The sequence below is a fragment of the Nycticebus coucang genome, chromosome 10 (assembly GCF_027406575.1).
Source record: "Nycticebus coucang isolate mNycCou1 chromosome 10, mNycCou1.pri, whole genome shotgun sequence".
Classification (NCBI taxonomy): domain Eukaryota; kingdom Metazoa; phylum Chordata; class Mammalia; order Primates; family Lorisidae; genus Nycticebus; species Nycticebus coucang.
The window spans coordinates 52015139-52030507 of NC_069789.1; the positions used below are offsets into that span (position 1 = coordinate 52015139).

At 35.7% G+C, this 15369-nt stretch overlaps 1 protein-coding gene across 4 annotated transcripts in view; it reads right to left on the minus strand.

Annotated features, from left to right (window-relative positions):
- SYT14 (synaptotagmin 14) overlaps positions 1-15369 on the minus strand; it is a 266929-nt gene that overhangs the window by 54442 nt on the left and 197118 nt on the right. The window lies entirely within an intron of this gene.

Below are 15369 nucleotides of genomic sequence, written 5' to 3' on the forward strand. Positions count from 1 at the left end.
CAATCTCACAAGAGATCTTATGGAATTGGAAAAAGAAGAACAATCTAAGTCTAAACTCAGTAGAAGAAAAGAAATATCCAAAATCAAATCAGAGATCAATGAAATTGAAAACAAAAGAATCATTCAGAAAATTAACGAAACAAGGATTTGATTTTTTGAAAAAATTAATAAAATAAACCATTGGCCAGACTAACGAGGAACAGAAAAGTACAATCTCTAGTAACCTCAATCAGAAATGATAAAGGGGAAATAACAACTGATCCCACAGAGATACAAGAGATCATCTCTGAATACTACCAGAAACTCTATGCCCAGAAATTTGACAATGTGAAGGAAATGGATCAGTATTTGGAATCACATCCTCTCCCTAGACACAGCCAGGAAGAAATAGAGCTCCTGAACAGACCAATTTCAAGCACTGAGATCAAAGAAACAATAAAAAATCTTCCAACCAAAAAATGCCCTGGTCCAGATGGCTTCGCTCCAGAATTCTATCAAACCTTCAAGGAAGAGCTTATTCCTGTACTGCAGAAATTATTCCAAAAATTTGAGGAAGACGGAATCTTCCCCAACACCTTCTATGAAGCAAACATCAACCTGATACCAAAACCAGGAAAAGACCCAAACAAAAAGGAGAATTTCAGACCAATCTCACTCATGAATATAGATGCAAAAATTCTCAACAAAATCCTAGCCAATAGATTACAGCTGACCATCAAAAAAGTCATTCATCATGATCAAGTAGGCTTCATCCCAGGGATGCAAGGCTGGTTTAACATACGCAAGTCCATAAACGTTATCCACCATATTAACAGAGGCAAAAATAAAGATCACATGATCCTCTCAATAGATGCAGAAAAAGCATTTGATAAAATCCAGCATCCTTTTCTAATTAGAACACTGAAGAGTATAGGCATAGGTGGCACATTTCTAAAACTGATTGAAGCTATCTATGACAAACCCACAGCCAATATTCTACTGAATGGAGTAAAACTGAAAGCTTTTCCTCTTAGAACTGGAACCAGACAAGGTTGTCCTCTGTCACCTTTACTATTCAACATAGTGCTGGAAGTTCTAGCCAATACAATTAGGCAAGACAAGGAAATAAAGGGAATCCAAATGGGAGCAGAGGAGGTCAAACTCTCCCTCTTTGCTGACGACATGATCTTATACTTAGAGAACCCCAAAGACTCAACCACAAGACTCCTAGAAGTCATCAAAAAATACAGTAATGTTTCAGGATATAAAATCAATGTCCACAAGTCAGTAGCCTTTGTGTACACCAATAACAGTCAAGATGAGAAGCTAATTAAGGACACAACTCCCTTCACCATAGTCTCAAAGAAAATGAAATACCTACGAATATACCTAACGAAGGAGGTGAAGGACCTCTATAAAGAAAACTATGAAATCCTCAGAAAGGAAATAGCAGAGGATATTAACAAATGGAAGAACATATCATGCTCATGGATGGGAAGAATCAACATTGTTAAAATGTCTATACTTCTCAAAGCAATCTACCTATTCAATGCCATTCCTATCAAAATACCAACATCGTACTTTCAAGATTTGGAAAAAATGATTCTGCGTTTTGTATGGAACCGGGAAAAAACCCGTATAGCTAAGGCACTTCTTAGTAATAAAAATAAAGCTGGGGGCATCAGCATACCAGATTTTAGTCTGTACTACAAAGCCATAGTGCTCAAGACAGCATGGTACTGGCACAAAAACAGAGACATAGACACTTGGAATCGAATTGAAAACCAAGAAATGAAACTAACATCTTACAACAACCTAATCTTCGATAAACCAAACAAGAACATACCTTGGGGGAAAGACTCCCTATTCAATAAATGGTGTTGGGAGAACTGGATGTCTACATGTAAAAGACTGAAACTGGACCCACACCTTTCCCCACTCACAAAAATTGATTCAAGATGGATAAAGGACTTAAATTTAAGGCATGAAACAATAAAAACCCTCAAAGACAGCATAGGAAAAACACTGGAAGATATTGGCCTGGGAAAAGACTTCATGAAGAAGTCTGCCATGGCAATTGCAACAACAACAAAAATAAACAAATGGGATTTCATTAAACTGAAAAGCTTCTGTACAGCTAAGGAGACAATAACCAAAGCAAAGAGACAACCTACACAATTGGAAAGGATATTTGCATATTTTCAATCAGACAAAAGCTTGATAACTAGGATCTAGAGAGAACTCAAATTAATCCACATGAAAAAAGCCAACAATCCCATATATCAATGGGCAACAGAGATGAATAGAACTTTCTCTAAAGATGACAGACGAATGGCTAACAAACACATGAAAAAATGTTCACCATCTCTATATATTAGAGAAATTCAAATCATAACAACCCTGAAATATCATCTAACCCCAGTGAGAATGGCCCACATCACAAAATCTCAAAACTGCAGATGCTGGCGTGGATGTGGAGAGAAGGAACTCTTTTACACTGCTGGTGGGACTGCAAACTAGTACAACCTTTTTGGAAGGAAGTATGGAGAAACCTCAAAGCACTCAAGCTAGACCTCCCATTTGATCCTGCAATCCCATTACTGGGCATCTACCCAGAAAGAAAAAAATCCTTTTATCATAAGGACAATTGTACTAGACTGTTTATTGCAGCTGAATTTACAATCGCCAAAATGTGGAAACAGCCTAAATGCCCCACCATTAAAAATGGTGGGGCATTAAAGAAAATGGAGACTTTACATCCTTTGTATTAACCTGGATGGAAGTGGAAGACATATTCTTAGTAAAGCATCACAAGAATGGAGAAGCATGAATCCTATGTACTCAATTTTGATATGAGGACAATTAATGGCAATTAAGGTTATGGGGGGTGGGAAGCAGAAAGAGGGACGGAGGGAGAGGGGTGGGGCCTTGGTGTGTGTCACACTTTATGGGGGCAAGACATGATTGCAAGAGGACTTTACCTAACAATTGCAATCAGAGTAAACTGGCTTATTGTACCCTCAATGAATCCCCAACAAAAAAAAAAAAAAAAAGAAGGAGGTGAAAGGAATCGGGGAAGGAAATGCATAAGAAGAAAACACTCACAAAGAGGAACCAACAGAAGAAATCTTGGCAAAATGAAAAACCAGAAAAGAGCACACCCCCTAAAGGATCATGAGATAGCTACCACAGAGAATTCCACCTATAAAGAAATACTAAAAATGACAGAAAGAGAATTTAAAATATGGATGGTAAAAATATGAAGGAAATTGTGAGACAGGGAAAATAACCAAAAGGATATCCAAAAGCAGAAGCAAACAAGGGATAAAACATATGAAGAATATAGAAAGGATATAGTGGAGCTTAAGAAATTAAAGCTGTCAACCAGGAAACTTAAAGATGCAATAGGAAATATCAGTAACAGATTAGACCATGGAAAAGAAAGAATCTCAGAGTTAGAGGATAAATCTCTTAAGCTCACACAGGAAGTTAAAGAGGCAGAAAAGAAGAGAAAGAAAACAGAACGCTCACTCAGAGAATTATGGAACTTCATAAAGTGTTTAAACATACAAACTATATGTATCCCAGAAGGGGAAGAAGATCATTCCAGAAGAAGGGAAGCCCTATTAGAGGATATCATAAATGAAAATTTCTCAAGTATCACTAACGATACCAACACACTCCTTTCAGAGGGATATCAAACAGAGCTTCTCAAAGACACATAGTCATGAACCTGTCCAAAGTCAAGATAAAAGAGAAACTTCTGCAAGCAGCAATGAGTAAGCAACAATTGACCGAGAGGGGCAGATCCATTAGGGTGACAGTGGACTTTTCAACTGAAACTTTTCAAGCCAGAAGAGAATGATCATCTACCTTTAACCTTCTTAATCTAAACAATTTTCATCCCAGAATTCTATATCTTGCTAAGCTAAGCTTTAAAATTAATGGAGAAACTAAATCTTTTACTTATATGCAAACATTGAAATTTGCCACAAGATGAGCTCTACAGGAAATACTTAGGCCTACTCTCCACATTGACTATCACAATGGGCCACCAGCAAAGTAGACACCCAGAAACGAAAGGACAAAACCTAGCTTCCACGATGAAGCAAAGGATAATAAAGTAATGGACTTTCACAAAGTAAGAGGAACAGAACGCCACCACATTTATTAATTCTCTCAATAAATGTTAATGGTTTGAATTCCCCACTAAAAAGGCACAGGCAGGCTGATCGGATAAAAAAGCACAAACCATCCATATGCTGTCTACTGGAAACACACCTAGCCTCAAAGAACAAAACAAGACTCAGGGTGAAGGGCTGGAAAACAATATTTCAGTAAATGAAAATCAGAAGAAAGGAGGGGTCACAATCTTATTTTCAGATACAAGTAGACTTAAAGATTTGATGAAAATGTGTCAAACTGTTTATAAAACCAATGTATGGTGCCCCATGATCGCGTTAACAGCTATGATTTAAAATTAATAAAAAAGGATATTAAATGACAAAGAATAAAAAAAAAAGATTTGAAAGTAAAAAAAAAAAACAACAAAAAACAAAGATGGACACTTCATACTGGTAAAGTGAATGATACAACAGGAGGACATTTCAATTCTAAATATTTTTGCACCCAACTTAAATGCTCCCAGATTTATGAAACAGACCTTGATGGATCTGAGCAATAGGCTATCTTATAACACCATCGCTTGCTGAGAACCTTAACACCCTTCTGACAGAACTGGACAGATCCTCTAAACAGAAATTAAACAAAGATACAGGGACTTTTAAATGCCACCCTAGAACAAATGGGCTAAACAGACATATATAGAACACACTATCACAAAGCTAAGGAATATACATTGTTCTTGTCAGCACAAGGAACATTTTCAAAAATAGATCATATCTTAGGACACAAATCAAACCTCAACAAAATTAAAAGAACAGAAATAATACCTTGTATCTTCTCAGACCACAAGCTAATAAAGGTAGAATTCAACTCCAACAAAAATGTTTACCCCCACACAAAGGTATGGAAACTAAACAACTTTATGCTGAGTAACAGTTGGGTCAAGGAAGAGATAAAGAAGGAAATTATTAACTTCCTGAACATAACAACAGTGAAGACACAAGCTACCAAACCTTGGGGAACACTACAAAAGCAGTCCTAAAAGGAAAATTTATTGCATTAAATGCCTACATCTGAAAAACAGAAAGAGACGACATAAACAACCTAATGAATCATGTTAAGGAAATGGAAAAGAAAGAGCAATCCAATCCCAAACCTAGCAGAAGAAAAGAAATAACCAAAATCAAATCAGAAATAAGTAAAATTGAAAACAAAAGAATCATTCAGAAAATTAATGAAACAAAAAGTTGATTCTTTGAAAAGACAAATAAAATTGATAAATCACTGGCCAGATTAACTAGAAACAGAAAAGTAAAATCTCTAATAACCTCAATCAGAAATGAAAAGGGGGAAAATAACAACTGATACCACAGAGATACAAGAGATTATTTTTGACTAGTGTAAAAAACTCTATGCCCAGAAATTTGACAATGTGGAACAAGTGGACCAACACCTGGAATCATACCATCTCCCTAGACTTAACCAAGAATAAACAGATCTCTTGAATAGACCAGTCTATTCAAGCACTCAGATTGAGGAAACAATAAAAAAGCTTCCAACAATAAAAAAGCCCTACCCCGTACAGCTTCACATGACAAGTCTACCAAACCTTCAAAGATGCTGAACCTATTCCAAAACATTGAGAAGGAAGGAACCTTCCTTAACACATTATATGAAGCAAACTTCACCCTGATCCAAAATCAGAAAAGGACCAAACTAAAAAGGAGAACTAAAGACCAATTTCATTAACGAATATTGATGAAAAATATTCAACAAAATCTTAGCTACTATATTACAGCTACACACACATAAAAAAAAAAATCATACTATAGATCAAGTAGACTTCATCCCAAGGATACAAGGCTGGTTTAACATATACAAATCCATACATGTAATTCACCGTATCAATAGAAGCAAAAACAAAGACCTTAGGATTCTCTGAATAGATGCAGAAAAAGCATTTGATAAAATTCAGCATCCTTTTTCTAACAAGAACACTTAAGAATACAGGCATAGGTGGCATATTTATTAAGCTGACTGACACCATTTATGACAAACCCACAGCTAATATCATACTGAATAGACTAAAACTGAAAACTTTTCCACTTAGAACTGGAAACAGACAAGAATGTCCTCTATCGCCTCTACTCTTCAACACAATTCTGGAAGTTCTAGCCAATGCAATCAGGCAAGAGGCTATAAAAAGCATCCAAAGGAGGGGGGAGAGAGGAGGTCAAACTCTCACTCTGTGCCGATGATATGATCTTATACTTAGAAAACCCCAGAGACTCAATCAAAAAACTCCAGGAAGTGATCAAGAAATACAGTAATGTCTCAAGAGTATAAAATCAATGTCCACAAATCAGTAGCCTTTATATACACCAATAACTGCCAAGTTGAGAAGCAAATCAAGGACACAATTCCTTTCATAGTAGCTTCTAAAAAATATTAAATAATTAGGAATATACTTAACAAAAGCAGTGAAGGATCCTTACAAAGAAGATTATGACACTCTCAGAAAAGAAATAATAAGAGGACATTAATAAATGGAAGAACATACCATGCTCCTGGTAGAAAGAATCAACATTGTTAAAATGTCTATTCTACCCAAAGCAATCTACAGATTCAATGCAATCCCTATTAAAATGCCAACATCAATCAATACCCACAAATCAGTAGACTACATATATGCCAACAGTAGTCAAGCCAAGAATAAAATGCACACAATGTGTGGGTGGATACCACGCCCCCTGGGTGAGGGGTTCTTTTACAATTAGACCTTTACCTGGAAGTGAGAATAATGTAATCTAAAAATCTGTACCCTCATATTAATTTGAAATAAAAAAATAAATAAAATATAATACCAACATCATACTTCAAAAAACTGGAAAAAAATAGTACTTCATTTAGGGATGCAAGGCTGGTTTAACATACGCAAGTCCATAAACGTTATCCACCATATTAACAGAGGCAAAAATAAAGATCACATGATCCTCTCAATAGATGCAGAAAAAGCATTTGATAAAATCCAGCATCCTTTTCTAATTAGAACACTGAAGAGTATAGGCATCGGTAGCACATTTCTAAAACTGATTGAAGCTATCTATGACAAACCCACAGCCAATATTCTACTGAATGGAGTAAAACTGAAAGCTTTTCCTCTTAGAACTGGAACCAGACAAGGTTGTCCTCTGTCACCTTTACTATTCAACATAGTGCTGGAAGTTCTAGCCAATACAATTAGGCAAGACAAGGAAATAAAGGGAATCCAAATGGGAGCAGAGGAGGTCAAACTCTCCCTCTTTGCTGACGACATGATCTTATACTTAGAGAACCCCAAAGACTCAACCACAAGACTCCTAGAAGTCATCAAAAAATACAGTAATGTTTCAGGATATAAAATCAATGTCCACAAGTCAGTAGCCTTTGTGTACACCAATAACAGTCAAGATGAGAAGCTAATTAAGGACACAACTCCCTTCACCATAGTCTCAAAGAAAATGAAATACCTACGAATATACCTAACGAAGGAGGTGAAGGACCTCTATAAAGAAAACTATGAACTCCTCAGAAAGGAAATAGCAGAGGATATTAACAAATGGAAGAACATATCATGCTCATGGATGGGAAGAATCAACATTGTTAAAATGTCTATACTTCCCAAAGCAATCTACCTATTCAATGCCATTCCTATCAAAATACCAACATCGTACTTTCAAGATTTGGAAAAAATGATTCTGCGTTTTGTATGGAACCGGGAAAAAACCCGTATAGCTAAGGCACTTCTTAGTAATAAAAATAAAGCTGGGGGCATCAGCATACCAGATTTTAGTCTGTACTACAAAGCCATAGTGCTCAAGACAGCATGGTACTGGCACAAAAACAGAGACATAGACACTTGGAATCGAATTGAAAACCAAGAAATGAAACTAACATTTTACAACCACCTAATCTTTGATAAACCAAACAAGAACATACCTTGGGGGAAAGACTCCCTATTCAATAAATGGTGTTGGGAGAACTGGATGGCTACATGTAAAAGACTGAAACTGGACCCACACCTTTCCCCACTCACAAAAATTGATTCAAGATGGATAAAGGACTTAAACTTAATGCATGAAACAATAAAAATCCTCCAAGAAAGCATAGGAAAAACACTGGAAGATATTGGCCTGGGGAAAGACTTCATGAAGAAGACTGCCATGGCAATTGCAACAACAACAAAAATAAACAAATGGGACTTCATTAAACTGAAAAGCTTCTGTACAGCTAAGGAGACAACAACCAAAGCAAAGAGACAACCTACACAATGGGAAAGGATATTTGCATATTTTCAATCAGACAAAAGCTTGATTACTAGGATCTATAGAGAACTCAAATTAATCCACATGAAGAAAGCCAACAATCCCTTATATCAATGGGCAAGAGACATGAATAGAACTTTCTCTAAAGACGACAGACGAATGGCTAACACATGAAAAAATGTTCATCATCTCTATATATTAGAGAAATGCAAATCAAAACAACCCTGAGATATCATCTAAGCCCAGTGAGAATGGCCCACATCACAAAATCTCAAAACTGCAGATGCTGGCGTGGATGTGGAGAGAAGGGAACACTTTTACACTGCTGGTGGGACTGCAAACTAGTACAACCTTTCTGGAAGGAAGTATGGAGAAACCTCAAAGCACTCAAGCTAGACCTCCCATTTGATCCTGCAATCCCATTACTGGGCATCTACCCAGAAGGAAAAAAATCCTTTTATCATAAGGACACTTGTACTAGACTATTTCTTGCAGCTCAATTTACAATCGCCAAAATGTGGAAACAGCCTAAATGCCCACCAACCCAGGAATGGATTAACAAGCTGTGGTATATGTATGCCATGGAATACTATTCAGCCATTAAAAAAAATGGAGACTTTACATCCTTCGTATTAACCTGGATGGACGTGGAAGACATTATTCTTAGTAAAGCATCACAAGAATGGAGAAGCATGAATCCTATGTACTCAATTTTGATATGAGGACAATTAATGACAATTATGGTTATGGGGGGGGGACAGAAAGAGGGAAGGAGGGAGGTGGGTGGGGCCTTGGTGTGTGTCGCATTTTATGGGGGCAAGACATGATTGCAAGAGGGACTTTACCTAACAATTGCAATCAGAGTAAACTGGCTTATTGTACCCTCAATGAATCCCCAACACTAAAAAAAAAAAAAAAAAAAAAGTCAGGAAACAGATAATAAATAAATAAATAAATAAATAAATTCCAAAGACCTAAAAAAAAAATAGTACTTCATTTTGTATGAACCCCAAAAAAATCTGTACCCCTAAAGCAACTCTTAGTAATAAAAACGAAGCCAGAGGCATCACTCTACCAGACTTCAGGTTATAAGTCCTCATTGATCAAAACAGCATGGTATTAAAGCCAGGCATTGTGGCAAGTGCCTGTAGTCCCAGCTACTTGGGGAGGATGAGGCAAGAGAATCGCTTAATGAAACAAAAAGTTGGTTCTTTGAAAAGACAAATAAAATTGATAAATCACTGGCCAGATTAACTAGAAACAAGAGAGGTTGCTGTGAGCTGTGATGCCATGGCACTCTACCAGGGGGTGACAAAGCGAGACTCTGTCTCAAAAAACTAAATAAATAAATAAATAAAAACACCATGGTATTGGCACAAAAACAGAGACACAGATATATGGAACAGAATAGAAAACAAAGAGATGAGTTTAGTCTCTAGTTGTATACAGAAAGTTATAAAACAAGCCTAACAAGCACTAGGCTTACACACCTATGCTGAGGGAAAGGCCATGAAGAGTAAGTAGTAAATTACAAACAGTACCTACAGAATTGATTTATTTGTGCTTATAGTGATATAAAGGTACTTGCTAGAGACTCCACGGATTGGTAAAGAACATCCCAAGATAAAAGTAGATTTATCGAACATTATCTGACTATGTGAATATTTACTTCAACCAAAAAAGTGATCTTGCACACTTGGTATTGAGTCTCACTTTCTGGATGCTTAGCGCAGAGGTCAGCAAACGTTTTTTGTCAAGAGCCAGAGAGTAAATGTTTTAGATATTGTGGGCTGTATTAGTTTTCCATTGCTGTGCATTAAATTACTACAAACTGGTGGCACCTGTGGCTCAGTGAGTAGGGCACCGGCCCCATATACCGAAAGTAGCGGGTTCGAACCCAGCCCCAGCCAAACTGCAACAACAACAAAAAAATAGCTGGGCATTGTGGCGGGCTCCTGTAGTCCCAGCTACCTGGGAGGCTGAGGGAATAGAATCACTTAAGCCCAAGAGCTGGAGGTTGCTGTGAGCTGTAACACCATGGCATTGTACTGAGGGCAACAAAATAAGACTCTGTCTCTAAAAAAAAAAAATAAAAAAAATAAAAAAAAAATTAAATGAATAAATAAATAAATTACTACAAACTAACAGACAGAACAACACCCATTCATCATGTCACAGTTTCTGTAGTTCACAACTCTGGGTGGGGTCAACTGGGTTTTCTGCTAAGGATACAGAGTGAAATCAAGGTATTGGCTCAGCAAGGCTCTTATCCGAAGGTTCTATTAAAAAATATACTTCCAAAGTCATTCAAGTAATTGGCTGAGTTCAGTTCCTTGCAATTGTATGACTGAGTACCCATCTTATTGCTTGTGATTGGCCCGAGGTCACTCTGAGCTCTATGGCGTCACTTTCAGGTTCTTAAATGCAGCTTCTTCCATCTCGGTGATGGAGAATGTACTTCATGTCAAATTACCTTCATGTTTGGAAACTTTCTGACTACTTCTATTAGCCAGAGAAAACTTTTTGCTTTTAAAGGGCTTATGATATCCGGTTAGGCCCACAAAGATAATTTCCCTATTTTTAGGTCAATGAATTAGTAATCGAAATCTTATCCACAAAATATCTTTTGCCATGTAACATAACTAATCTCAGTAGTAACACCAGAAAAGACAGTCAGGAAGGCATCTTAAAATTCTGCCTACCACATGGGCCATATAAATACTTGTCTTTGTTGTTTTTGTAAGTAACCCTTTAAAAAAGTGAAAAATATTTTCACATTTCAGGCCTCACAAAAATAGGTTACATATCAGATTTGACTCATAAGCCACAGCTTGCCAACGCTAGTCAAGACCAGTACCTGCAGTGCTTGTTAGAGTATATTTTGCTGGGCCACACCCTCAGAGCTGTTTTATTCAGTAAGTTTGGGAAAGGGATTGAAAATTTAAATTTTTAGTAAGTTCCTAAATGATGTTGATGTTGCTGGTCTAGGCACTACATTTTGAGAATCATCTGTCTATCGGAAACTTAAGGGCCTATGGCTCATCTATCAATTTAGTGTCTTACTCCAGAATGAAACACAACACATCTTCATCAAATATCACCTTTGCTGAACAACAACTCACCAAAAGCTATAGTAGACTCTCCATGGTTGTCCACCTCCTTAAGGTGACCCAATTTTCACAGACTGGACATGTACTACATGTACGTGTCAGTACAGGAGGCCTAGGCCCTTATAGTGATCACTTCTGTATATTGACCAGTTTGTTACAGTACCTTGGATGGTCAACTTACAGAGGTTCTACTGTGTATGATTTATTTAAACCTAGGATTTAATTAAGATTTCTACACTCTGAGAATGGAACAATGTGTAGGTAGCCTCATTATTTCCATAGCTAGCCACTCTGAACGGATTAGGCTAATTAAGTATTGTTTGTACAGGTAGGGTTATGTGTATGTATGCCTGGAAGAGAAAGAATAAGGTCTCATTATTAATAAATAAATCTAATAATATTAATATATGTAACAAGTTGAATGAGAAATAAAACTGGGATAAAGAAAAAAGTAAAGGCTATTCTAGGCAACTATTAACAGGGAGCAATGCAGTACCAAAAATGCATGTGAGAATGTAACAAGGTTATACTCTAAGAAACAGTGCCATAAGAACAAAGCTGAAAAGAAAAAAGTTCATGTTACGACAGGGCTATATCATGGTAGGAAAGGCAAATGACAATATTCTATAGTAGCTATTGAAGATGGTCTAAGAAAGGACTCATGCAAATAAATATTAAATTATATGGTTACTTTACAGTTCTTATTGGAAAATATCAAAAGCTAACTGACTCATAAAATGGAACCCTATTTATTAAAGGAATGAGGACGAACTGAGAGTCACATTAATGGCTGACATTCTTAAGAATAAAGTCTAAAATCATACTGCAGAATTGGTCTGGTGAGGAAACTCTGTGGTTGTTCCCACTGGACTCATGTGGTCAAAGACTTTTCTTTATTGCAACTGTTACTGACCTAACACCAACATCATTTCTGCACCAGGAAAGCTGTTTCAGAGTTACTGTTGCCTCTAGATAACCGTATGTGTCCACCATCAACTTCATGGAAAATACGATATAGTGCAGTGTCTACTTCTTTGTCTACACTGAGGTTTCTTGGAAATGAATATGAGTGGTAGAATTTAGGTTACATAGCTCATACCCTACCTACCAGTGAGACTGGGAAAGTCAATTTTATAGCTTGAGGCAGCTGGGACCTCTCCAGACATTACTAAGTTGTTGAAAAGGTATGAAACACTGAGAAAACATAGTAAAAGTCCACCACAAAATATCATATATTAAGCACACAAAACTCATCTAAAATTCACACATCTCTGTTCTTACCTAAATTCCTCCTCAATATATGTAAGTAGAATCAAAGAATATCAGATATGGATGGGACTTTAAGATTAGTCTAAAGATTATTTTCTCATTTGACTGAGAAACCTAAAGCCAAATTAGATAAATTTACACAGCTTGTTAGTATAAAGAATTCATGCTTCTCAACTCTTAGTATATTTTCTATCACGCAGATCAAGGAGGCATACCTCAAACTATATCTTTGTCTTAATGTTAAATTTCAGAATTACCCTCAGGGAAAGTTATTATTTACTCCCCAGAAAGTCATTTTGGTGATAACTAGTCTTTTTTCCTCTCAATGTATTGATTCAATCAGTTCCTAAAAAACTAACCATGAAACTAAACTTTGCATGCACTAAGTCATTGAAAAAGCCCAAGTGCCCATTGATCCACAAATGGATTAATAAATTGTGGTATATGTACACCATGGAATATTACGCAGCCTTCAAGAAAGATGGAGACTTTACCTCTTTCATGTTTACATGGAGGAGCTGGAACATATTCTTCTTAGTACAGTATCTCAAGAATGGAAGAAAAAGTATCCAATGTACTCAGCCCTACTATGAAACTAATTTATGGCTTTCACATGAAAGCTATAACCCAGTTATAACCTAAGAATATGGGGAAGGGGGACAGGGAGGGAAGGGAGGGAGGAGGATGGGCAGAGGGAGGGTGATTGGTAGGATTACACCTGCGGTGCATCTTACAAGGGTACATATGAAACTTAGTAAATGTAGAATATAATTGTCTTAACACAATAACTAAGAAAATGCCAGAAAGGCTATGTTAACCAATGTGATGAAAAGGTGTCAAACTGTTTATAAAACCAGTGTATGGTGCCCCATGATCGCATTGATGTACATAGCTATGATTTAATATTAATAAAAAAGAACTAACTATGAAATTAAACTTTGCATGCAAAATTCAACTTTTCTATTATCACCCATGAAAATAAACTATAAACTTTAAAGACATTTTAATTGTAGTTTATAAATTCTTTGGCTATATGGAAACTTTCCTTTGACCAAAGACTAATATTCTTCCAACAACAAAAACAACATTAAGTAATTATTCAAAAGCTATTAGAATGTTTAATTATCTCTCTTACACATATATTATCTTATAAAATTAAAGGCAAATTACCTAAGTAAACTATGATTGTGAGATATTTCTACATACTTAATATAAAAACTTAAAGAGAATATATACATACTATTGCTATTATATTTTTTACTACTACAAGATGACTGATAGGCAAAACTCTGAGTATTAACCTCACAATTTTGGTGTTTCAGGTTGTTTTTGGCATAACAGCCAAAACAAGCAATGAAATTTTGAGAAGGTGGAGAAAGAAGAAACACAAGAGGGAGGAACAATTAAATATACAACCTATTGAATTTTAGAAGTATATAGAAGCAGAGAAAAATTTCTCTCAGAGCAGAAGATAGACAGATTTATTCACATTTAAATGTCAGGTCTTAAAAGCTGTTTATTTATCACATTTTCATTTTAGTGAAGACTCCACAGAAATTTATTGTGCTGGCTGGAAAAAAAAAGTGTGACCAACGTATGTAATACAGATGCATATAAACATTTTTTAGTTTGACCAGAGATAAGACCATTTTATTTTCTATGGCTTCATTTTCTTTGTGAAATGAATATAATTAAAACCAAATTGGGAAAAGGTAACTTAAAGTAAATAAAGCAACACAAAATACATACCTCTTGATGATACATTCTTTCTCTTCTAATTTAAATCAGTTATTTCTATGTAACAGTGTATTTTCCACAGAATAACTAGTGATCACTCAGAACAAATAACGAGAAAAGTTTAAAAATCATGTTACTAATCAAAGATTCTTCAATTTTATGAAAAATTTGTCACTTTCCCCTGGAAATAGTGCCTGCACTTTATTTTTTCTCTCCTTTTATAAACTACTGATATCATTTTAAAAAGGCATTTCCCAAAACTGATAATCCTGAAAATTTTAAAGGATAACATGTTATTAATTTTCCCAGTAAAGATTAAATTTTATCCTATAAACCCATGTGATTTACCATCATCTTTTTTTATTTAAAGATGCTAAAAACATCTAGTTAAAATGGTATGGTTCAATTTATTCAAAGGTCCTACAAGATCAAATGCTGCCTGGTACCTACAATGAGATACTAAACATGGACTTAAGCTTATACATTTAAAAGCTTAAAAACAAACCTATTACATTGTGAATCATGGGAATTTGGGGGAAAAAATTCTGAAATATTATATATTTTAAAATATAAATCTATTCTAAAATCTGTATATATCTTAAAATGTTTTTTATTCAATATAAGAGAGGAGCAAATATAAATCATAATTTACACATAGCATATCACAGATTTTCTCATAATCTAAATAACTATGTGGCAGAATGCATCTCCCTGGTAAAAATAAACAATGCAGACATTTCTCTCCTGTGAGTTGCAATGCCTTGTGGGAATTTAGCTAAAAATATAGAAAGAGATTTGCAGGTGATTATAGTCTGGAGGAAAAATGAGAAAAGAAGGAACCAGGT